Source organism: Mus musculus, chromosome 19 (assembly GCF_000001635.26).
Source record: "Mus musculus strain C57BL/6J chromosome 19, GRCm38.p6 C57BL/6J".
NCBI classification, from domain to species: domain Eukaryota; kingdom Metazoa; phylum Chordata; class Mammalia; order Rodentia; family Muridae; genus Mus; species Mus musculus.
In genome coordinates this window covers 26,482,315-26,507,899 of record NC_000085.6, presented here as the reverse complement: position 1 = coordinate 26,507,899, position 25,585 = coordinate 26,482,315, and the positions used below count along the sequence as shown (strand labels likewise).

Genomic DNA, 25,585 nt, shown 5'->3' with positions numbered 1-25,585 from the left:
TTTCTTCGAGATTGAAAATGGAGGAATAATGCCATAGCCTTCATTTTTTTTTTTTCAGCTGAGTCCCAAACTAGATTACAGCCAAAGAGAATGGAGGGACAGAGCAATGCCTTGCTGTCGTGGAAGAAAATAACACACTTTGAATTGAATTAGTTGTTCTGTAACCAAGCCTTGTCACATTAACGCTGTGTGTATCAAAAAACGCTCAGAGCTGTCAGCTTCATACGCCTGTGATTCGGTGCTGCTCAGAAGACTGTAGGTCGGCTGGGGGCTGGCTGCCAGAGGACAGGACTGCCGGCCTTGCTCGCCTTCACACTGCAGATTAAGTTGAGGTACACCTCACATGTCTCTCATCCCTTTGGACAGGTAAGCTACCTGGCAGAACTCTGAGACAGTTAATCCTACTGGGTTTGTGTTATATGTGCTGACATTCCATGGACCAAGCCACGTCATATGACCAAACCCAAAGCCAAGGGCAGAGACAGTTATGCCACCTGCTTGACCTCAGTTTTGGTATAGGTTAGAAAGTGCACTACTCTCATGGATAGAGAGAAAGTAAAGATAATTAAATTAGATCATAAAACCTACCATACTTCCTATGGCAGACAGATGATATCTACCACCCATTTTTAATTAAGTACCTTGACTTTTGTCTAATACCATAGTTATTCAACACTTAGGCCGTTTTAGGGAACCAATGCTCTACCACACTCTAGAGATAAGCCATGTAGATGAGGCTCAAGTTACCAGTATAAGTGAGCTGTCTTATTTATGGTTTCTATTGCTATGATAAAAGACCATGGGCAAAAACAATTTGGGGAGGAAAGGGTTTATTTCAGCTTACATGTTCACACCACAGGCCATCATTGAAGGAAGTCAGAGCAGGAACTGAAAGCAAGAACTGAATCAGAAGCTATGGAGGGGTGGGGCTTATTGCCTTCCACCTCATAGCTTGCTCGACCTGCTTTCCTATACAGCTTGTGACTGAGGCTTCACTGTCACCAGTGGCCTCTCCTGGCCTATCACAGTGCTAAGCCTCAACTGTTGTTCTCTACAACCTTTTCATGTTTTCAAAGCCATTACTACCTGAGAGTTTTGCCCCCTCTGGACCTCAGCTTCTGTGTGCTGTCTCTGAGGAAACATTTCCCCAAAGATTTTACCTCAGCAATAATTGCTTCTTCTTAACCACCAGTCATTTCTCAACTTTAGGTAACCGATATCAATTATCCTAGTAAAGCGAAGATTTTACTCCAGTGGATACTTGTTAATCCCAGCCAACTCTTGAGATGTAGCTGATCAGACGCCACAGATTATTAACACATAACATCCCCCAAATGGCCCTTATGTAGTCTTTGCTTTCCTCTGGAACTTCACAAGCCAGGCCTCTCTATCTGACTTGCTCTCAGCATGATCCTCAACATCTCACCAAACTTGGAACGCTCAATGACTTTTCTTGCACAGAGTTCCAAAGTCCTTTCATAATCTTCCCAAAACATGTGGTCCAGTCTGCTACAGCCATATCCTATTGTCTGGTACAACTTCTGTATTAGTTAAGCTTTCTAGTGCTGTACAAAACACATGACTGAAAGCAACTTGGGGAGGAGAGCATTTACTTCAGCTGCTGGGTCCACACCATAGCCCATCATCAAAGGCAGGAACTCTAGGAATCTGGAGCAGAAACCATAGAGGAACATTGCTTATGGAATTGCTCCTCGTGGCTTGCCCAGGATTGGCAACATCCACATTATCCATGAAGCAAGAAAATTCTTTCTCTTTTCATTTTTTTTTCCATTTTGTATTCTTTTCTTTATTGGATATTTTATTTATTTACATTTTAAATGTTTTCCCCTTTCCAAGTCTCCCCTTCAGGAACCCCCTCTTCCATGCCTCTATGAGGATGCTCCCCCAACTACTTACCCACTCCCACCTTCCCATCCTTCCATTTCCTACACTGGGGCATTGAACACCCTCAGGTCCAAGGGTGGCTCCTCCCACTGATGTCCAAAAAAGGCCATCCTCTGCTCATTCCAATGGTTAGCTGGGAGCATCCCTCTCTGTATTTGTCAGGCTTTGGCAGAGCCTCTCAGGAGACAGCCATATCAGGCTTCCATCGGCAAGCACTTCCTAGCATCCTCAATAGCATCCTTGTTTGGTGACTATATATGGGATGGATCCCCAGGTGGGGCAGTCTCTGGATGGCCTTGCCTTCAGTGTCAAGCAAAACCATTCTTAACAAGCTGGTGTTTAATTAGAAGCTCCACCCCTACTGAGCATCGTTCCTGGTACTGGGAGGTTCTTTGCACAATATCGGAGGATGAATGTTACCATCAATATCACTCAGCTACAAATCCTGCAACCCTCCTTGGCAACCTTCCCACAAGATACTCTGGTGTAACAGTGGCACAACTGTTATGCCAGTAACCAATCACCTTTTAAAATTAGATTTAAGGTCTTTTGTACGTGTTACAACTCATATATAACACTGGTATAGTTGTCAAAAACCTGAGACTAGATTGGTCATTGGCCTAGAAGAAAACCATACTACTATTATGCTGCTAAAGGAACATAGCAAAGAAATAGGGCCTCATGACATACCACTCTACCCATTGAGGAGTGCTTGCCCAACCCACGTCAGAGAAGCTCCTTCTTACAGTAGGAGTTAACACAGAGACCCACAATTGGAAATGTGCAGAGAGTGAGCGATGTGGGAGCACTCAGTCCTAAATGGGATGTCTTCATTAAACTCTTCCCTTCAAGGATCAGGGATCTGTGTGGAAGAAGAGGTAGAAAGATTGTGAGAGCTGGAGGTGACAGAGGACTGCAGTGAAACAGTGCCTTTCACATGTAGCAGGACTGTGCACATGTGACCTACAGAGATTTGCTCAGGCATAAGCCAAATCGGGTCCCAGCCCTGAGAGGGTGGAGTGAACATTGGTTTTGTCTTTATTTTTTGCAAGTTTCCTTTTTTTTCTTTTTAAAGAAGTGAGTAGGAGAACATAAAGTTGGGTGGGTAGAGAGGATTAGAAGATCTGGGAGGAGTTAGGGGAGGGGAAAACATAATAAAAATACCACATCAAGAAATTTTAAATAAAGAAAAAGAAAAGAAAATGCTCAACAGATTTGCCTATAGACCAATCTTATAGAGGCATTTTCTCAGTTGAGAGTCCCTGTTCCCAAATGACTCTGGCTTATGTCAAGTTGACAAAACAATAAGGCAGACATCAGTTCTCTGTTTACAATTACTGGTTAAAAGATAAAAAGTACTCCATTATTCAAGGTTCTCCAGAGACACAAACCCAGCAGGGTATACGAGCGATTTATTAGAGGAATTAGCTGCTGCAATTATGGCAGTTGAGAACCATCCCTGGAGACCACATGTAGTCTGAAGACCCTGGGATGGATGTGCATTGCACAGTACCATCTAAGTTCCAAAGTCTCCGAGCCAGGAAGACCATGGAGGTAACTGAGTTTGAGACTAAAAGGCTGAGGATGTGGGAAGGAGACTGTGATAGAAGTCCCAAAGCCCAGCAAACCTAGAGATCTAAGTCCAAGACAGGATGCCAGACTACCCCACATTTCAGTGATGATGAACACCAATCTGCATTTTTGGTTAATCTATCTCAGTCCCTAGCTCAACTACATTAAGGGCCCAACTTCCTCTTTCAGATTCACATGCTAACCTTTTGTGCGTGCACACAGCTGTAGTCACACCCAAAACCAATTCTTCCTCTGGTACCTAGGTATTTCTCAATCCAGTCCAATGGACTTCTGCAGTTAATCATCAAACTGCCTGGAGACTCTTATAAGCAGGACCGGAGGAATTAGCTTGTATAACTAATAGGTGTTCTAAGTGACTTGGTCTGTACATACCTCTTTGCAGCTGCTGAAGTGTGATATGTGAGGATGAGATTGGTACCCAAAGAACAGAAAAGAAAGAATTATGGGAAAATCAATGCACCCCGATCACACTTAACCTGAAGCCTACTCTATTCTTGGGATTCTTACCTAAGTCAGCTAACTGTCCTGACTGTGTTATAATAATGCAAGAATATTAGTTGAGTCCCTGGTACACAGTGGCACATCCATTTCTGACTTGTCTGCAGGGAATAAGGAGACCTGTGCACCTGATAGAAGACATAAGTAATTTTTCCTTCTCTTTTCCTTCTAGAAGCTCTGGATGATCAAAAAATAAAATAAAACCATGCTAATTTTTTGGGTTGTTCACTGACAGAAATTTTCAAGAATGTTGTTCATTTTTATTGCTTTTGTCGTAGAGAGCGCACATTTCTCCAGTAGCTCTCTAGTTGTTTCTTTTCCGTGTCCCTCTCCTTAGCTTACTTTTCTTCTCAGTTCTGTTTCTTACCCTCACATATGTTTCCAAAGCCCCACTTACTGTTTCTGTTTTCCCCTCCACCTGTCTATGTCTGTGTTCCCCTATTGGTTTCAGAAAGGACTTGGAACAACTTGAGCTTTTCAGTCTCCGGGTCCCTGTCTGGTGAACAGCCAGCCCATGTTCTCAAAAAGCAGTTGTTCCTGAGTGACGCTGGTGTGAGCACGTATCCCCGGTTCCATGATTTTGGACACACTAATCTTCCTGTGTTTCTTTTCCCCTCCAGGGAATTACACTCATTTACATACCTTCAGGGTCACTGAGTCTGACATTCATCACCTGTGCCAAGTACCTGGGGCCACATGAACAAATGGCCGTAGCTTCTTCTTCCTTCCAGCATCAGTACAAACAGATAAAGCTGTAAAGTGCCGGAACAGAGTCACCGAATATTAAACACAACGTCATTTGAATGGGACTTGCATAGAAGAACCGCTGACACCATCATTTTCTTGTCTTAGTCCTTTTCCCTGTAAACAAGTCTTTTCCTAATTGTTTGAGTAGTAGAAGGATCTCTTGTCCAAACATGGTCAGACAACATAAAAGTGAATCTTGTTGTACATGCTGAGCAGATTCTGGGAATGCTTCGTACATGCCCTTAGGCAGATGGTCGGCCCACATAGATTTCACCGGCACAAATTAATGTAAAACAAGCGCATGTATATATTAATTAATGCTAATGTATTCATAAGTGATTCAGATAATGGGCAGTCCATTCTGACACTTCCTTTCAAATTCATTTACCATAAAGAAACTGATTCTTGCTTAATTTTAGGCTCTTATAAAATGTATCTTCTGAGATTTCAGGGAGTTCCTGTCTTCCATACTCCTTGTTGGCTAAGAATTTCCCATTGGAGAAGACAGCTTCGAAACGGCAATTTGGTGTGGGGAGCATTGTCTATAAACATCCCTGGCTAAAATAGTTTTAAGAGACAAGATGAACTTCCGTTTTGAGACCTACCAAGAATCAGAGTATAAAGTCCCACAAGTTGAACACCCCAATCTGCAGCTCTAAAACCAGAAATCTGACCCTAAACCAAATCTTGAGTATAGACACAATGTCCCAAGTAGAAATTTGGCACCTAGTATTATGTGACAAGGTGCAGTCAAAACACAGGCCTATGAACACATTTTATAAAATCACTTTCAGCAACTTCACATTTAGCCTTGGGTCCCACCCCTAAGATATCTCATTACGTGTGTGCACATGGCCCCAAATCAGGAACACTCATCCCAACCATTTTAGATAAGGCATAGTGACTTGTATGCTAGAGATGAAGCCCCTTGGGGTGGAAGAGGGTCTAGAAAGGGCAACCAAGTGTTAAAAGGTAAGAATGGAGATTTAGAAATTTGCCAAGCGAAGGTCTGCACATCAGGAAAGAGAAGCCATGTTCTGAAGGTTTATTTTTGAGTTGAAAAGAATGATAGAGTTTAAACAAGATTGAATTTCAGATAGTTTCTACTGCTATTTTAAGATTTGAAAAGTTAATTTTTTTTTACTGTGTGTGTCTGCATACACACGTGTGTGTGAAAGTGTGTGTTTGTGTGTGTGTGCACTCGCATGTACGTGTGCATGAAGTGCAAGGCCTCTGGAAGCCAGAAGAGGATGCCAGATGACGGAGAGCTGGAGAGTCATAGATGAGCCAACCAGTAGTGATGAGTAGTGTGTACTGGGAACCAAAATGAACCCAAAATGTGCACTTGGCCCCTAAGCAATCTCTCCAGTCCCTATTGCTACTTTAAAAAAGAAATCCAAATTGCTTTTAGTACAGGAGCAGCGTCTGCAGGGAACTACTTAACTGTGGAATCTGCTTACAGAGCTCTGAGGATCATCTGATACCTGCCTTCAGGCACTTTACCATCAAACTGAGATAACTATTTAAGGCAGTAGCAAACATATGTTCCTCCCTTCCTCTTCTCTGGTCTCTGATCCCTCCTCTCCCATAAGCCTGCTTGACCTCGTGTCTGCTGGGTTTGTGGGTGTTCTGGGATCCTATTATCAGGCTATCTTAGGAGATAAACAGCTCGAAAGTGCTTCCTCCTTGTTGTGGTTGTCTATCAAGATTATGAGATTTTCATGAAAGGGAGGGAGAGAGAAAGGGGGTGGGCAGACCACAAGCCTAACCAATGTATATATAAAAAAATAATGTGTGGAGTGAAGAAGAACATAATGTCAGTCTGGCATGGATACCAAGGGAATGAGTCAACCCAAGGAGAAAAGCCAGCAGCTGGCTGCACTGGGCAGTGCTCAAGTCTGTCAGAGGCATATGTTAGAAACTAGTCTTGCATTCTGATATGCTTATGCCTCACTGGGTCAAATTGCTTAGAGGAAATGGCTGTTGTGGCTGGATCCTCCCATGATATAGCAGAAGTCCCTAGATTCCTGGTATTGGTATCCTTGGGGAGAACTCCCTTGTGTGTGTAGAATGTGATAGTATTTATATTTGCTCCTGAAACTGGATGAGAAACCATCTTCTTCTCTCTATTGGATACCTTTACTCTGGGGGGAAGCTACCATGTAACAAAGGACCCATGGTTTCTAGCCCTGAGGCTGGCCCATAGTACACGAGAGAGCTCAGAAACAGATCATTTCCCTGCTGAATCCAGAAATGCTTGTAGCCTGCCTGCCATTGGCTTGCAGGTAAGCTTGGGCTATCTAGCCAGGCCTCCCCTGTGTGTTTCTAGCCTACCTCAACTACAAGATAACAGGTATTTGAGGTTTTCATTGAGTTTTGAGATAGTTTGATGGGTGGCAGTAAAGAATGAATACAGTTGTCCTTTTGTGATATCATGTTTTATGGTCTGCATGTAAAACTAAAATATGCCTGTTGTTAAGACAGAAAAATCAAAGAAATTAAAGAAAAACCCTCAAAATTTGTAAACAAAAGTTTAGTAATATTTCCCACAGAATAGATGGAGTGAGCTATTTGAAATGTCAAGCAGGCTATGTTATTCCACTTTTCAACCATCCAATGATGCCCTGTTTTATTTGGAATATCAACCAAAGTTCTTGCTGTGGCCTCCCAGGCTGGGGTACTCCCCTGCTTCTCACCCGCTGGCCTCATGAAGCCTCTTCCACTTACCAAGTCTGTCTCACATGCTCCCGTCTTTGAATAACATACTTGCTGTCTTTATGAGGACCTGCTATTTCCCAGATCAACCTCATGGCTGGGTTCCTTGCCACATTCTTCTCTCGGTTGAAGCCACCATCATCTCTATTCAAATGTTGTTCCATAGAGATGGCTCCCGAGAATGCCGGTCTTTACATCGCCCTTCATGCACTAGCTCTACATTTCAGGGCTGCCATGCTATTACTAATTTACAATGCTACTCATGGCCCGGTTCAGCCCTCTCCCACTGGAGTGCTGAAACTACAAATGCAAAGATTTTGCTTTATTTACTGCTGTATCCCCAGTGCAATAAACATACGTTGAATAGATGCTGTAAATATTCATTTTATCCCATTCAGTTCTTTATTCTTTTTTTCCCCCCCGCCATGTAGGTTTTTAAATTTTTCAAAGATGTTTTAATTTTATAAGGAGAAAAATAAAACATAACTTTAAAAAACTATCAAAACTAAGCTGGTGAGATGGCTCAGTGAGTAGAGGCACTTACCTCGAAGCCCCATGACTTGGGTTTAATTCCCCAAGGACTCTCTGGGTAGAAGAGGAGAGCTAGCTCCTACAAGTTGAGATGGCCCCCTCATGTGCACTGTGGCATGTGACATCCCCATACACACAGGAAAGAAATAAAAATTTTAAAGGGTTCAACAATCACACAGACTGTAAAGTCCTCAGACTTTTAAAATTCTACCGTCCCTTGTGTTTTGAGGCTGGGGTCTCACTCCAGAGCCCAGGCTGACGTCATGCTTGAAGTCTTCCCATCTAGCCTTCTTGAGTGCTGGGACTACACATGTGTTATCACTATACCCAGTTTGCAAATTCCTAAGGCTCTCTTATCGAGTGAATGTGCAATTGGAAACGTGGGCCACCTGGGCTTCCCATGTGTTTCTTTTCTACATGCTAAGTGTGGAGAAACTTCAAAGATATCCTGAGCTCTGACTAGGATGGTGACACGGTTCTCCAATGCGATCCTGAGGGGACACGTGTACAGTCGGCGTGCACCTGAAAAAGCTCTCCACTCACTTCTGAGCAGCTTCCCCACCTCCTTTCTGTCTTCAGGTTGCCCTCACTGCCTCGTGTTTTTATTCTTCAGGCACTCTTACCTTTCTTCAATGTTAGGCAAGCTATGTTTTCCACTCCTTTAGGTGCAAACATCTCATCCCTATTCAATTAATTTTCCTGGGGAAACTTCTTTGACAATGAGATGGAGTACCAAAAAAAGTCAAGAAACAGCTTGCCCAGAGTTCTTCTGGAATAGAGTCAAGGTTATTCGGGAAAGCATCAGAAAAGAAGTCCTCTGATACTAGGGTGTGCATTCTTTAATGTCATGATCCTCATGTACGTATTTATTGGCTTCTGATTATTAGACCATTGGCTTCAGAGCTTCTTCAGTGTGACTCTTGATGTCCTGAACAATATTTGGGTTTTTTTTATAATTTTAATTTTGATATGTTGTAAACTTTTATTCTATGTGTATGGGTGTTTTACCTGCATGTATGTTGTTGCACTGTACGCATGCAGTGCCATGAAAGAGTTGGATCTCCTTGGAAACAGAGTTACAGATGGTAGTTAGCCACTGTCTTGTTGTAGAAGCATGGACTTCTAGAAGTCACAGCAAGTTCTTCAGCCCGTGAACATCTTTGTATGCTTTTCAGAACTCTACTATTTTTCTAAGAGGACACATTAGTTATATTTATACAGAAACAGAAGGCACACTCACATGGTGTATCTAAGAACAATTTTTAAAGTGTGGGCTTCTTTAAGGGAGAGTGAGACCAGTGGTAAACTAGCTGAAACTGGGAGGAAGCAGGATGGAAGCTGAGGTAGGTACAGGACATGCCTCCACACAAAAGCCTTGTCTATATTGGAATAATTCATTTGCTTTGAATGTGTGTCCTCCTGCGGAATCCAGGGTGCACTACCTCTCACTCCGTGTCTCCGAAACTAGTCAGTGCTCCCCTTGGGTCTAATCTGAGAACTCAGGGGACTATGACACCCATGATGCAGGGAGAAGAAAGGACAGATACTACTAGATTTGGAGGTTTACCTAAGGGAAGAACTTCTAGTGGTTAAAGGGTATGCATAGAATTAAAATGTTTAAATATAGCCCTGGGCTCAGGAGATGGCTCAATGGGTAAAGGGACTTACTAAAAAGCCAGTCTTGAACCTTGGGACCCATATGATGGAAGGAGAAAGCTAACTCCTATGAGATGTATTCTGAGTTTTACTTGAGTTTGGTAGTATGTGTCTTATATCCCCAAAATGTAAAACATATATTTAATGATTCACTTATTATTTTATTTTATGTGCATTGTTGTATGCCTGTGTGAAGGCATCGGATCCCCTGGAGCTGGGGTTATAGCAAGTGATGATCTGCCATGTGGGTGCTGAGAACTGAACCCTGGTCCTCTGGAAGAACAGACAGTGCTCTTAATCTCTGAGCCAACTCTCCATCCCCATAATTTTTTTTAATCTTAATATCTGTGGTAGAAACTATGTTCACCAAAATTGTTTCCTCTCTCCCTTGACACTCAAAATAGAGCCCATGACTGCCAACATCACTGTGATGTTGTGGCAAGTACTTTTGTCCACTGAATCTTTAAGATATTGTGAGGACTCCAATGGAGGAGTTAGGGAAAGTACTGAAGGGGTTTGCATGGCTCCAGCTGCATATGAGAGGATGGCCTTATCTGGCATCAATGGGAGTAGAGGCCCTTGGTCCTGTGATGGTCCAGTGCCCCAGTGTAGGGGAATGCCAGGGCAGTGAGGTGGGAGTGGGTAGGTATGGGGGGAACACCCTCATAGAAGTAGGGGAAGGGGGGTGAGATAGGGGTTTTGCGAAGGGAAACCCAGGAAAGGGGATAATATTTGAAATGTAGATAAATAAAATATCCAATTACAAAATTAAATTAAAAAATATCTTCTATTTATATGTTTTTAAAAAACAGACAAAATGGAACAAATACCATATACTGTCACTAATATGGATTGCCTGCAGTGATCAAAAGCACGAAAATAAGAAGTATTGTGGAAGAGTCTGGCAGGGTGCCAGAGGTAGGGCAGATGGGAAGTTAGTGTTTAGTAAACATGGGATTTGAGTTTTGGTTTAAAGAGTTCTACAGATGGTGGTGATGTTGTCTGCCCTGTCCCCACTTATCCATGGTGTACATGGGAGTGTTTAATCGAGTTCTACCTCTTTTAGCTTGTTGTGTGGATGAGCTGGGATGATAAGTAGAGAGATGTGACTGGTATTTCTAAGATGCTGGGTGTGGGGCTGGAGGCATGGCTCAATAGCAAAGCCCATTTACTTCTTGTGCTTAGGACCTGAGTTTGGTTTCTAGCACCTACATCATGTGCTTCACAACTGCCTGAGACTCCAGGTCCAGGGGAGCCAGCACCTTCTTCTGACCTCTGTGGGCACCTGAAAATATGCATAGATGTACATATACACAGACATATACACATAAAAAATAAAATAAATCTTTGAAAAAGATGCTAGACCACAGGAGCCACATTTGGAACATGAGAAGATTGTACATCTTCTGGATCTTGAGCTGGAAACAGTGTGTGGGGCAGGGATTTGACTGTCTCTCTAGATTTTCTTTTTGAGAAAATTATTTTATTATTTTAATTTTTATGATTCCTGTTATTCTAATAATTGTGTATATGTTCCATCCCTACCCACTACTCACCTAACTATGTCCTTTTTCCCCCCCCTTTAACCTAGGATAGTTCAGTTTATGCCTCTTAAATCTTCTTGGATGTGATACCTTCTACTGGATTTCAACTTACAAGGGGTCACACTCTTAAACAAAATGGACTTTCCCTCTTCTAACAGCTGTCAGTTGCTAATACCTCCTTGGTTATGGGTAAAACTTTGTGCATAGCTTCCCTTGCCATTCGGGTATTGTGGATCTATTATAACCACTGTGAATTCAAACATGCAACTGCTCTGTTGTATCTAAAGCATCTGTATTCCTACTGTCATCCACTGACTCTGAATCTTAAATTTCCATCCCTTCTTCCACAAGATCCATGAGCTTGTGTGTGTGTGTGTGTTTTGCATTATAGATGTTCCATTTCTGGATGAGCATCCCATAGACTGGGTTAGTTCTTTTGGAGTTGTTGGTTAGCAAGGTCCCATAGACTCCCACAAACATTACAGGCTATTTCTAATATTTTTGGATACACTCTAGAACCTGACACTAATGCCTTGTTACTGAAGAAACCACATATACAAATCACACAACGTGAAGAACTCAAGTTGGAAATGACCTGGAAGCCTCATTCCAATTGGCTGGTTTCATAGTGCTAAAAGGTGCTATGGCATAACACCAGAGGAGAAATGTAATCATTAATCTTATCTAGCTGTGGACCTTGTGAGCTATAATAATTACCGCTCTTGCGGGGTGTGCCCACTGATGCAATAGTGGCATGGGCATCATGGGAGTAAACACCTACTTTATGATTATATTATATAAAACTCAAAGCCTGCATATTATTGGGCTAAAAACCTAAGAGAAGGCAGGCTGTAGACTCTAGGGTTGTCATGTGGGAAGTTATTACTATTATGCAGCTAAGACATAGGATTAAACCAATTCCTAATGAGTTGTTATTATTATACCCATAGATAAGTGTATCTTTCAATTCTTATTAGAGAAGCTTCAATTTACAGCAGATAGTGATTAATACGGAGCCTCATTATTGGCCAAGGTGAAGAGAATAAGAGACCAAGTCTTCTAGGAAAAAGGTAAGTGCATTCTACATGTGGAAATGAGGACAAAGCTATGATTTTAGTGATCAGAAGAGTAGATTATGGTGTGTCACCAGCGCTTGTTTTTGTTTACAAGGCACACAACTACACTAGATTTCCTTAAAACTAAGAGTGGCCAAATGATTGAGATTTAGAGAAATAGACAAAAGTGGTGATTGACTTCTAGGTAGGCATCATGCATTCTTTTGACAGGACACTGTTTTAATTAAGAATAAGGAAGAGATACGGGAAGTGAGAGAAACTCAGGGGTCACTTGTAGAGAGCCACACAGCCATAAAGTGGAGAGGGTCTGGGTCTCTGAATTATACCTGAAGGAAGGATACCAATAGGAACAACCTGTGCAGACTGCTAGAAGCAAGAAACAATGTCTGCCATGATAAGCCACCAGGAGCTGTACTTGTCTCCCCTGATATGCTATTGTATTACATAAAATATGTGCTGATTGTAGATGATTTGATAAGTTCTGAAAGTAATAGAAAGGGGGGACAGTTTTCCACTGCCCAGAGATAACAGCTTTTACTATTGTAGTGTGGTCCGCCCCCCACCCACACACACTTCCACTTGTTTTTGCATAAGAGCATCATAGGCCACACGATGATGAAAATAGGAAGAGGGTTTGGTGATAGTTTTTACAATGAAAATCTCTAATTTCTCAGGTCATTCACAATGTACTTTACAGTGCTCCCCTTCTTAAAAAAGGCTGAATCTCATGGTATAGTCCAGACTGGCCTGGCCTCACACTTTCTGTGACTCTTCCACATCTTTCTCCTGAGTGCTGAGCTTACAGGTATGTACCTGTCTCTGTGTTATTTTGTTCACCTGCTTGCAGCGGGTGGGGAACAAATTTAGGCCCTCAAGCATGCTAGACAAGCACTCTAACAGGTGAGCTACATCCCCAGCTCTCAAGATATATATTTTAAGAGTATAAACTCTGAGGCTGGAGAGGTCTCTTAGAGATTAACTAGATGTACTCTGATAGAGGGCCTGTTTTTGGTTTCTAGCATCCTGCTCAATGGCTCACAACCATATAACTCCAGCTAAAAGAGCTCTGACATCTCTAGCATCCAAAAGAAGCTGAACTCACACATGCAACCCTACCACACAATATTTAAAAATTAAAAAAAAAATAACAAAAGTGTACATATAAATCTATCTGGCGGTGATTAACATTAGCAATAAAATGGACTTTAAAATAAATTTCTAATCCTATTCATGTTCAGAAATCTTGTGAAGAAAGGAATTATTTATTATTTAAGCATCACTTTGCAATACAACATTTAACAAACAGAAAAGTATAAGAACCCCCTGCTGAATAAATTGGTCTCTAAATAAATGGATGGTGAATAAAGTAGGAGAATCTACCTAAGTGCAACAGGAAAAGAAGTTTTAATCAACCATCTCAGTGATGTCTGAAACCTGTAAGTATTTCCGTCATTTTGGAGGGTCTGGGCAGCAGCAATTGTTTTAAGCACAGATCAAAAATGCTAATACATGCCCTCCCAGAGCAGAGGGAAGAACATGAGTTGTGTATTCTTCTCCTTGGAAAAGAACAGAAACAGAAATAAAGAAAAGCCAAACCAAGAGAGCTGGATACAGGGCCAAACATTTGGGGTAGGCTGTAGTACTCACCTGAGATGAATAGAGTCCAAATAGGTTCTTGAGTGTCTTGTTTGCCAAACAAGAAAGTATGCTCTCCAAGCCTTTTTATAACTTGAATTCTCCATTCTAGAATTCCTATTATAAGTTAATTTCTCCATTAACTAGAATGCAGGCTTGTTTAGGATTTTTTTTTTCAATAAAGTGTGCTTAGTAATCTGAAAATGTTTTCTCTATAAAGCAATGGACCATTTGGGGAAAACATTTCCTAGAACATCACTTCTGTAAAATGATAGAATTTACTTCTGTGGATTTTTATACAGATTACTTCAGTATAATGCAGGGTTAACCTGATACCCTTTTGTTTTGATGATTCCTGGGTTTAATTTCCCCTACACTTACAGGGTAAGAGTATTTCTTTGTATTGGGAATTCAAAGAGGTTGCCAGTTGCCTAAGCCTGGGCTTGCTGGTTTTCATCAAACGTCATGCTATGAGCTCTTTTTTTAATTTATTTGCTGTGTCTTTCTCAACTGAGGTGGGTTCATGTAGCTATCTTAATGAAAGGTTACTTCTGTGACACTGCCTCACCCCAGTGACCTTAATTCAGAAATTCTGTCTTAGCTGTGTTTGTATCTTTAGCACACAGAAAACATGCAATGATGGGGTTATGGAAATGGATTATCACTAGACTTGTCTGCAGAGATCTGTTGGAAGGAAGTCTGTCCAGAGAATATTTTATTGCATTGGTTTTCCACTTCTATTTCATTCCCAAGCCTGCAAGGTCTGCAGCGATGTATTTCTTCAAGCAGGGAAACTACAGCTGACTTGATTTAGCTGATAGGACAGTAGAGAGACACCATGGAAGCAGAGGTGAACTTGCTCATGGAGGCATCCTCTTTCTAAGTCCTGAGGAGACTAAGACTGCCATGGGAAGATCTGCTAGCCTATAAGACGATTCAGTGACACTTCAGATTAGAAACATGCCTTCTCTTTAGACCAGACACCCTGGGCTTCAGGCCAGACACCTGGGGTCACCTGACACTATTCAGGTCCAGCAAACCTGGTCAATTCTAAAGCTTTTCTCACTAAGGGACTAATGATGAGAGTCTCTTCAGGCCAGTGAGTTCGGGGTGATTTGTTAGGCAGCAAAAGCTAATTGGCAGAGGAAGCCAGCCAGTCATTCCAATTTAGAAGGTTAAATAACTAACTTTTTTGTTTTTTTCTTTTAAAGAGTTTATCTTGTTTCTGGGAGACACTAGAGTGATATTTTCTAATTTTAAGCAACTATATACTTAGCCAAATAAATGATAAATGTAAGGGGGAAATACAAACACTTTGCAATATAGAAAAGCTTAGAATATTTTTCTTGCCAGGTGTAATTTCTGGGAAATTAACGGGGAACTAAAAGTTCTTGAACAATCCTTCCCTCTCTCTTTCCCTCCCTTCTTCCTCCCCTCCCTCTCTTCCTCTCTCTCTCTGCCTACAAACAAACAAACAAACAAAAACAAACAAACAAACAAATTAATGAGCTGCCAAGGTGGTAGATGCAGTGTCTTAATTTCTTTACCTGTTGCTGTAAAAAAATATACTCCATTAAAAGAAATTTAAGGTAGAAGGTTTATTTAACTCACAGTTCTAGATTACAGTGCCTAGGAAGTTAAGGCATCAGGAGTGTAACTCAACTTGTCTTATTATTTCTGTATTCAGAAGAAAAGAAAAATGAGTGCATGCCTGTTAGTGTTCAGCTTCCTTTCTTCACTCTTCTACAGTCCATCCCAGCATCCCCTTGCCTAGGGAATGGTGCCACCCACAGTGGTTGGCTCTTTTCACATCAACCAGTGTGATCAAGGTAATCCCAAGGTATGCCCAGAGATCCATCTCTCAGGTGATTCTAGATTTTGTCAAATTTACAAATAAATCTAACCATCACATACCCCAAATCTGTTCCAGATTGTTAAAATAGAGTTCTGTTTTTAATTACATGTATACGTGTACATTTGTGTGTAGGCCATAGATACAGGTGGAGGCCAGGAAAAGGTGTCAGAGTTCTTGATGCTGCAATTGTTATTGTGACCTGCCCAGTGTAGGCCCTGGGAATCAAATCTAGGTCCCCCAAATGGGCAGTTCTTGCTTTTAACCACTGAGAAATCTCTTTAGTCCTACTTCCAATGTATTTTTGATAGTACTCAGTTTCACACCAATCCTCTATTCGCCCTTCTTACTTCGGGGACTCGAAGCCTAAAATCACCTTTCTGAAACTTTACGACCAGCTGGATTCTGATTTGGCTCACACGATGTGACAACTGTGGGGGGTAGATGGCCTAATCTAGCAGAGGCTTCACAATTGACAAGTCACATTGGCAGGACTCCCAATCATATCTGTGGGAATAGCCCTACAACATCAGTGGAAATGGAGACTTAATGGCTTCTTGTCAGAAAAGAGGAGTATGAGTTCAGTAGGTTCTGAGTGGAAGTGGATCTCTGCAGGTACTGTCCCTGGGTCATACCACCTAATATCTTTTGTAGATATTAGGTTCTTCCAGTGCATTGTAATGAATGACTTGCATCCATCCTTGCTTTAGTTACCCAGAGTGGTTTGTTTTCTTTAATGATGAACTGGAACCACAGGCTGAGAAGTGTTTCAATAGGCTTTAAAAACCATTAATCTACTTTTTATGGAAAGTCAATGAGTTCCAAGAACATCTTCCAGAGGAAGAATAGAACAATTCCTAATTATTAAAAAGGGGAGTCTAAGGAATATGATGAGGAAATCATACAGTTCTTCCCTGAGAAAGAAAATATGGCTACCATGCCAGGGAAATATATAAAAATATTTAGGACTAATGGTCAAAATATGAAGCAAACTAAGTTGTGTCATGATGTCCTTGGTGAAGTATCAGAGATTACACTTGACCTAGATTCTAGGGCCCGTTTTCCTTTGTATGATATGGTAATCGTTTCCTTAGATATGCCTGAGAGACAAATGTAACCCTAGAACCTACTTGGTTCTACACGAGCAAACAGGCAACTTTACCTGTTCTCTGATAACTAATTCATTAAAAGTAAGATCTCTCCTCAACAACAATGCAAGTATCTGGAGCTGAGACTAGGAGTGACTATGGACAGCAGGGCAGCCTCTGAGTAGGACATTCTCATTTAAGCCTGATGACCTGAGTTGGATTTCTGAGACCTCTATGGTGGAGAGAGAGCAGCAACTCTCACAAGCTCTCCTCTGATCTCCACACGTATGGCATGGCACCCACAGAAACACCCTCTGCAAAACAATAGACAAAATAACATAAGAAAAAGTACTATAGGAAGTAGAATAACAGAAAAAAAATGGAAGAAAATTGATTGTTGAACGAAACAAAACTCTTTTCTTAGTGAGGGGACAAGGAATACTTTCTCAAATCTATAAAAGCCTTTGCTATTTATAGATAATCATTTTATACCATTTTCATGTTCACATACGACTTTGATAAGAGGAGGTTTTCAAAGGATATGTTGCATCTGGGAAGGACGGCAGCCTGATAATGTTCTTATGCACAAAGCTCACAAGCCAACTTGCTCATCATCTGTAGAATGAATTATTTGGACCCAATCTCTTGAGGCGCCTGCTCTCGAAGGCAGAGTGTCTGTGAAGGACAGTGTGCATCTCTCCATCTTCCTCCCTCTCTAGGATCACAGTCAGGAAGAGCCTCTCAAATTGCCAAGTTATAATCGTGGGCAGGCAAAAAGATGATGTAGTTAACAGGGAAGATATTTGTGAAAGGTTTCTGGGAAAACCAGGCTCCAGATTTGGCAATTTGTCAAATCAGAAGACATCCATGCAAACGTGATGAATCACGCTTCATAACTAGGGAAAGGCAGAGACCAAGCTTATGGTCCAAGAAAAGCAAATCTGCATTCTGACATGACAGCAAAACAAAGCAAGACCTCTCCAGAGGAATTTTTTTTTTATGAAGTTCATGATAATTTGAGGAGGAATTTTCTACCCCTAAATGCCTGAGTAAAAGCACTAAGATTTATTTATGTATTTTGATTAAAATTGATGGGTGTCTAATATGCCACAAGGGCTGATATCCACAGACCAGTCACTTATTTTTATTTCCAGGTTTGTTAGACACAAAATTTCATCCTAAATTAAAATTGGTCCTCTATTATTAGTTTTATGCCCTCTTAGAGATTATTTTGGTAAAGGATTGCCAAGTTATCTGAAGTCATTCAGCTGGTTGGCATGGCAGCTTAGCCCATGCATTGAATCCTGCAGGCACTGGACCTATTTCTTCTTCTTCTATGTGCTAAATTCCCTTTGAAAATGAAGGATAGTAACCATCCCTTCCAAAATGAAAACCATACCCCCCTTTAATCTATAGATTGTCACTTTGTCCTATTATATATTCTAATCCTTCTTGCCACTATGGGGCTTTGTATAATGTGTCAAGGAGCCAAGCATCAAAATAACTGAAAGGACTTTGTGTCAACTTCGATGCTGGCATCTTGGGCCAGAAGGCACTTGCTAACCAGATGGGCTATGGAAGGGGCTGCTTTCATTTCTTTCTCTGCAAATCCTAAACTACAACCATCCTAGTAATTTTTTTCTTTTTACTTTAAAGATGGTGGGTAGTTTTACCTATTGTCTGCTCCTTCTAAGAAAATGACAGTTTTATGTTTGCAAGGGGCTCTCATTGCTAGAGCCTTCTTTGTTTTCCACACTGAGAAATGATTTCTTTCCATGCTGAGAAAATTGCTTTCAGGACATGTCCCCTCTTTATTTATTCACATAAGTTTGTGTACCTGTCTATGGCATGCTGCTATGAAAATTCAAGGCAGCTTTTGTGTTAGTCATGTTTGCTGCACTTCTGTGTTCTGCATGTCTCATATAAGCCCTCCTTTCCAGTATAATTTTTATTTTATTTTATTTTATTTTCTAAGTAACTTTGCTTGGTTGCTTGGACTTGGCTTAGTTTTCATTTGCCCACATAGAATAAACTTAGTTAGTTAATGGCAGGCACTCCTTTGCCAGAAAAACTTGCTTAGATGTCCTATCTGCTGCTTGGGATTGGCTTGTTTCTTCTAAAATGGTTAATGTAGAACCTGGTGGTATTAGCTTTGCAGATGAACCCCTTAGGAATAACGTAGTCACTAAGTATTCTGCCTCATTGATGGTCAGTGGTACCAAAGCCCGCCGAAGCTTCCTAGCCTATCCTATGTTCACTCCATGAATCTCTTCTCCACCATTCCTCTGCTATTGTTTCAGTTCCTTAGTCAGCTGACATTAGATGCTCAGACAGTCAGTTGAAGTTTCTATGTCTTCAGTGGCTGACCAGCACAAAGAGCAACATCTGGGAATGACAACCTTGCTGAGGTCGTCAGCTGAGGATGTAACTCCTTCAGCCTTAGGCAATGATGGATGATGATAAAATTTAAAGTTCTCAGATGGTACAATCAGTTGATGCCTTTCCCACCCATGAATTTCACATGGGAATGACCCTTCCTCTGGCCAGAAATAATGGCTGTTGTGTTAACAGGGAGGCCCCTTACCATCAGGTATTCAGTCACTTCAGAATTGATCTTTATTTACCTAGCTATGCTTCAGGAAATATGCTTTAGAAAGGGTGGATACCACATCCTTCCTCTACATAGCGCTATCCTCCACTTTCTCTTAGCATCTAGATGCTATTAGCACATGGCCTTTGGCTTTCCCACCCTTTAAGGTTCTCCTGTGACAGGACAGCAAGGTGCAGACCAGGAATTCTGTCTCACCACAGCTGTGCTGTATTAACAATGGAAATGGAATAAATTGCCAACATGACTTCTCCATGGTATGGGTCAGGGGAAAGTTTTTAATGTAGTTATGTTTGGGGCATGTGGACTGTGCCACCAGAGGAACTGGAATGGGACCGGCGAGGTGGAGCATGTTCAAACCTCAAAAATCTCAAAACTTGAGATTTAAATCTCATCTTGAAGTCAGCAGGAAGGGGACAAACTCCCTTCTGGTTTTGTGCCTGCCTTGGAGCACGTAACCTGGTGACCTCTAACCAGGTGGTCACAGGTGGCCTGTCATGTAGCACGGCACCTGGGATTCTTCCCCATGCAAATAGAGCATCACCAGCACCTTTGCCTCAGCCAATAGAATTACATTTACCCCCATTTGCACCCCCCTCAAGGTGCCTATAGTCCCTGTTCACATGGAATAAAGATCACAAGCTATTTCAGCAAGGATTGTCTGAGACTGGCTGTTTTTACTGAGCTATAACACTTGGGGGAAGTCTCTCTCCCCACTAAAGCACTCATCGTTGGACCTTGGGATCCACCTACCTGGTCAGGCTCCCGTTGCTTACAGAGGCTTGCATCAGAGCATGAACCCCGACACTGCTGCTGCTGCTGCTCAGGACCCTGGCCACTTGACCCTGCACAGGAACCTCTTTATTCCTTTTCTAAGAGCTGCAACACACTATCCCAGCATTCTCTGCCGGACTGCAGTTCTGTGGACTCCATTACTCCCAGACTCCACATCACCCCATCCTAGTGATGTAATGGGCCTGGAGTGCAATGGTATCTAATGCTCCAGAGGGAGAAGCAGACCACCTACCCGACTCATTCAGGTCTTTTCCCTGACCTCTGTGATCTGCAGCATCTGGACATCCCAAGAGGAGAGACAGAACCACCGGGAGGCACAGATTGAGAAAGCAAGGACATCCAGTGGCATCTGGAAGAGTTCAGAGCAGCAAGAGAAAGAAGTAAACTGAACATGGCCAGAAGACTAGATAGACCTGGCCATCAGAGGAGCAGGAGGAGAGCAGAAAGAGAAATGGGAGGGGCATAGGGAGAGTGGGAGGAACAGAGGAAAAGAGAGGGGTGGGGGAGCCCACAAGTCAAAGATAGCAGGGTAATAAGGAGAATGAGTGCCTGGGGGGCGGGGGAGGAAGCTGGTAAGCCAGAAGGAAGTTTAGGGTAGGGCAGGAGAGAGGGCTGGGATGTTAGCAAGGGCTTTGAACTATGTAACGAGTACTTGTAATAGTGAGGGAACCTGGAGGCCAGCATGGGGCTTTGACATGCTCGTAGGCACTATAGAGAGCCACCTGTCTAGTGATAAGGGAAATGTTTTTATTTTTATTTATTTATTTATTTATTTATTTATTTATTATAGAGGGGGAGCAAGCTTCCTAAGTTCCTAAGGAATATTGGCTTTATCTAACTACCAGAAAGCCTTCTATAGTCCAAGTTGAGTTCATTTCTGGATATTTGGACTGCATTTTGGAGTGTTGGGAACTCAAGTTCCCTTTGGACCTAACAAAAAATGTTCCTTCCTTGCTGAGGGAGAGAAGCTGCTGAGGTTCAGGAGATAAATAAAACTCAGCAGTCCTGGGAAGGCTTGAAGTTAACAAGATTCACAAGACCCCACTCCAAGGGGCAGTAAACGGAGGACGGCTACCAGGTGGAGTTTGCCACAATGCTCAGTCAGTTATGTGAAACTAGGTTTCCACCCATTGAAATCAGGGGTTTTTCATCGAGAGACTAAACCTGAACAATCTGGTTGTGATAGATAAAACCACAAAATTAGAAGCTCACTCAACTTGTATTTGAGAGCATTTATCTTGGGTGCTAAAATACTTTTTATGATAAAGTCAGAAAAAGAGGAGTTAGGTGATTTTAAAAACCAAATAGTAACATGTTGAATTAAAGTACTATCTTTATTTTTATTCGGGAACATGCCAGTAAAATCTAGATATTAAAGTTTCATCGAACAAGACTGCTCACTCCTGGTGAATCCGTTTAGGCAATCCAAAATTCATCTTTGAAACCCCCTCTTGTCCGTACCTCCATTGCAAAATCTTTCCTCCTGACTGATATTTTTCAGGTTGTGATTTTTGTCCTTATTCTTCCCTTAGTTTCTTGCTGGCTTGGAGACATCCTATGTCTAAGGTGCCTTTGTGCATAGTAGGTCAGGTCCACGAGTGTGGACTTTGTACTCTGTCCTTTCCAATTCCAGTACTTTCAAATTCATGAGACATAACTTGTTATAGTAAACATAGGTTGCCTTCAAATACAGATACTAAGGCCAAGGTCTACATGTAGAAATGTGATATGGTATAAAATTCATGAGAAAACAGTATCCCAGAACAGTAATCTAAACTTCCATGTGGGCCTTACAAGCAGTCCTGATCTCCATCTCTTCTGCTATGGCAAGTTCCTAGGGTGACATTTTCTCCAGCACTTTGGGAATGGGGAACAGAGTGAAGAGACAGCACAGTGAAGCTTTGTTGAGAATGTTCGATGGGAACTGAACGAGAAAAACATACAGCATTGCCCTATGCAGTGAGAAAGGGATGCTACTGCCCCCTCCTACTGATTAAGCCAAGCGCTCCATATTTGTTCCCTTAGCGATTAGATCATTTTGTACCATATGTCATTTCTTGGTCATCTTTCCCACCAGATTACATTCCAAGAATATACTTTTCCGAAGAGTGTGAGCTGTTTGTGGGGTAAAGAGCGCTTGTAAAAGGAAGAAAAGGCAAGCACAGGAATATCACGTTCCACCATCGCCAATGTTTAGGGGTCTCTCTCAATACCTGGGTTCGAGGCCAGCCTGGTCTACAAAGTGAGTTCCAGGGCAGCCAGAGCTACACAGAGAAACCCTGTCTCGAAAAAAACCCCCCCCCCCAAAAAAAAAAAAAAAAAAAAAGAAAAAGAAACATTTCATTCAGAGTTATTTCATGGGCTTCTCTAAGCACACCGCTCTTGTTTCATGGCAGACAGTGATGGAAGCAGTATGCAGCTTTTGGGATAGAAGATGCTTTTGCCAGAGTGGAGTCAAAGCGTGATCAAATGATCCAGTGTCCAGCTAGGTAAGCCAAGAGCAAGGGAAGTTAGGAGTTGGGGAGTGCAGGCTTTATTTACCCTTCCCAGCCTCGGTTGTTTTCCATTTAAAAACATGTGGCATGGATTAGTGCTTTCCATGAGGCAACTTTCTGCCAGACTGTGGGAAACACAGACAGAGCACTTTCTGTCTTTGTGCCTCAGTTTACCTACCTAAAGTGCTGAGGTGTTCCACTTTATACATAGAGACTTGAATATTCAGCTCCTTCCTCCCCCACAAGCAGATTTCCAGCAGGAAGTCCTCAGACTTATTCCCACCCACTTCTCCGGAAGTCGAGTCCGGCTCTGTCACTCAACGGTTGTTTGTTTGTTTGTTTGTTTGTTTTGGCTGCAAGTAAGTAACCGGAACCTCGAGGAATGCTGAGGTAAATGTAGAATTGTCACTCTTCCTTGCATAATATGAATTCCGACGCAAGGCAGCTGTTGGCTTCTGAAAGTCAGTGGTTTGTCAAGTCAGGCCCGCTGCTTCAGGCTTCTTTGCTGCTCCATTTTGTTGGAGATCAGGTTGCGGGGCTACCCTGAAAGGGATGAGGCAAAAGCAGCAGAGCTCTCTTCCCTTTAGCTAAAGCTCTCCCAACAGCACCTGTAGACTCAGACTCTGCTCTCATTGGTTAGAATGATGTCATGTGGCCAGGTAGTGGGTCAGCCAACAGGAAAAGCTTCCTCACCATTTGTTAGTGAAGTCCAGAAGGGGCCAGCATAGAAGACAAGGCTGTTTTGTTTCATGGTAAAGAAAAGGCATATTTTCCGATTGTTTTGTATGTGTAGGTGAAACACATCTTTTTTCATTTTTTTTTCTTTCAGGTGAAAATCATCTTTTAAAATGGGGGCTGGGTCCGAGGAGGGAGAACAGACTGTCAGCAGTTCCCAGCGCTATCAGGTCTGTCGCCTTCCTCTCAGTCTAACTTTAAGTTCAGAGGATAGTTCTATTTCAGTTATTGTCCCCAAATCCCAAGTCCCTCCCTAGACACACACTCCGGTATGAGGGAAGAAGAAACCAGCCCACAGATCCAGCTGCATAGAGCTGGGGACTCTCCCTCCTGTCCCTTATGCAGAGTGCTCTGTGGCACCAAGGGATTCAACTCTGCAGAACTCCCGCAGAGGAGGCAAGCCAGGGACAGGGAAGGGATTTTAGCATCCTCTCCACAACGTCTACCGCACTTTCCTTTATCCTTCTTGTCTACCCCTTCCCAGGATTCTCTGCTCTGCCACTGACGTTTATGAGTTGAAATGAAGAACCCAACCACAGAACAGAATCTCCAAAGGCTGGAAGGTGCCAGGCACAGTTATCACAGCAGGATGCTTTCGGTTCTGGGCCACAGAGCAGCAGCGTTTTGGAGGAGCATGAGAGCGAGGCTGCATTCTCTTCACTACTTTGAGGCCACCTAGTGAGAAGGCTGTGGTGGTATCATTCTGTGGAATGCCAACTGGCAGTAAAAGGCACAAGCCACAGCTATACACAAATGGATCAATCAGCCAATCATTTCGAATCTACAAAGCAAGATTCGGAAGACAACATACCCTTGAGATGCCCGTATGGATCTTTCTGTACAACTCAAATCGAAACAAATTTGAATGACATATTTCACGTGTATGCAGATCTATCGTTCTAAATAGTGATCAAAGAAAGGCAGTGGTGAGTGTGAGATTGGGATATGTTGATTTTTAAAGGAAGTCAGGAGGACCAACCAGGAAGGAGATGGCTGTGAAATAGGCTATGTCAGGTATTAGTTTGGTAAGGCTACCTTAAAAAAACAAAAAACCAAACCAAACCAAACCAAACCAAACAAACAAACAAAAAAGAAACCGCCACAGACTTTAATCAACAGAGCTTTCTCATCTCACAGTTTCGAAGGCTGACATTCTAAATCAAAATTGGTTCCTATGAGGACTACGAGAAAGGGCCGGCTTTCCTTGTGTCTCTTTACCTTGTTTTCTGTCTATGTTTGATTACCTTTATATTCATTCTCTTTTGCTAAAAGGACCCCGTTCACATTAATTTATGACAAAGCCTGTGGTAGTTTGAGGGAGAATGGCCCCCATAAGCTCCTATGCGTGACTGCTTGATGGAACTGTTTCAAAAAGGATTAGGAGGTGTGGCCTTGTTGGAGGGGTGTGTTGCTATTATTGGTAGGCTTTGAGGTCTCCAGGATCATGAGTTCTCCTTGCTTCTTGCTTGTGGATCAGAGGTAAGCATTCAACCACTGCTCCAAGCACCATCATAGCTACCTGCTGCCACATGGGCTCCCTGTCATAATGGTCATGGACACTCACCCTTTGAAACTGTAAGCACACCCTCAATCAAATGCTTCCTTTTATATGTTGCCTTGGTCATGGTGTTTCTTCACAGCAATAGAAAAGCAACTAAGATAAACCCTGAGCTAATTACTAGGCTATGACACATCCTAAAGACCTTACCTTAACTCATTTTATCCATAATGATCTTTTTTTTTTTAAAGGAAAGTCATATACTGAGGGGCTAGATGCTAAGATCGCAGCACATGAATTTTAGGGGGCACAGTTCAACCTATTACATTGACACTGAATTGTAGTTCTGCGTTGGCATAAAGGGTTATAGGCACTCATTGTCCTATTAAAATAAAAGAGGACTGTCCTTGGACTAATGCTGATTGCCAGCTAAGAAGTAACCCAGTTTGTGGCACTGAGTTGAGAGAGAGAGAGAGAGAGAGAGATAGAGAGAGAGAGAGAGAAATCCCTGCTCAGACAGTCTGCGTGCTCAGTGCAGCTGTTGGAGTGGAGGTGGAGTCAAGTCTGAGCTGGGGCTCTGAATGGGATGCCTCAATAAATATTGATGAGCAGTA

The 25,585-nt window shown here is 42.3% G+C and overlaps 1 long non-coding RNA gene across 2 annotated transcripts; it reads left to right on the top strand.

Annotated features, from left to right (window-relative positions):
* On the top strand, positions 1–25,585 carry Gm34808. Of its 2 annotated transcripts, XR_877785.2 has the most exons (6): positions 1–366; positions 12,140–12,259; positions 12,940–13,070; positions 22,640–22,732; positions 23,568–23,643; positions 23,958–25,585. It is a non-coding gene; the product is annotated as a predicted gene, 34808 (long non-coding RNA). The 2 variants fall into 2 exon arrangements; XR_386627.3 differs by having other exon boundaries at positions 12,140–13,070.